The sequence below is a fragment of the Quercus suber genome, unplaced genomic scaffold (genome assembly GCF_002906115.3).
Source record: "Quercus suber isolate HL8 unplaced genomic scaffold, Cork oak 2.0 scaffold_359, whole genome shotgun sequence".
Lineage (NCBI taxonomy): Eukaryota > Viridiplantae > Streptophyta > Magnoliopsida > Fagales > Fagaceae > Quercus > Quercus suber.
In genome coordinates this window covers 237,911-238,854 of record NW_027069811.1, presented here as the reverse complement: position 1 = coordinate 238,854, position 944 = coordinate 237,911, and positions in this window count along the sequence as shown.

Here is a 944-nt window from a genome sequence, read left to right as displayed (position 1 = left end):
GGTTCGTACACTTGCGAGTATTTTAAAATTTCACAACACTTGTGGTCTAGATATATCCCATTAGATTTAGGTTTTCGTGTATCCATTCCACCATATTATTCTTCTTCAATTGCCATGTGAATCAATTTGGTATATATCCCTACTTTGATCATGTAGCATCGATTCCAGTTACTTCTTATATACTCTATATATACAACAATACAATTATACAAATCCAAAGCTTAGTTCTAAAATTTTGGGGTCAGTTTGAATCTTTGACAAATTAATTAGGGTTGGCTATATATATATATATATATATATAAATCTAGTCCTTATATGGACTAGATTTGAACTCCAGGCCCAAAAAGTGTATGGACATAGGCTCAAATAACCCAAAACAATAAATTTGTAGAGAATGGGTTGGAAAACTCGGCTCTAATAATTTAAGTAACGAGTAAACAGATCTTGATGACAAAAAGAGGAAAATAATAGACTTTTACTGAGGAAAAAAGTCCTCGGCAGGGTCCGAGGAGTCTGATTCTTATGTATTGCTTTTGAGGCCTTATTACAAGTTTGGTTCTAGATTGCTACAGTATTTCTTTTTTGATTTTTCGATCCCCAATCCATGAAAGACCTCTTTTGTTATGTAGTCCCCCTTGAACCATCTTAATCATACACTTGTTGATCATTTGAGCTTCTACTTGAGTGCTTGTCTCATCAGACACTCTCTCTTTGGCTTTTTAGAGTTGCGGTAGCCAAGACAGTACTATTCAGGGGTCTTGTCCACATAAATGCGGTCAGAAAAGTAGCTGCAGTGTATTCAATGCAGTGGTAGTAGCTTTACCCTAGGCATCTCCTAGTTTCTGCATTCTAGTACACTTGAGAACTGCGACCCAACCACTGGAGCTTCCTAGAAGGTGGCTGTGATAATTTGGATCTATATAAGATTCGTGTTTAGCTTATTC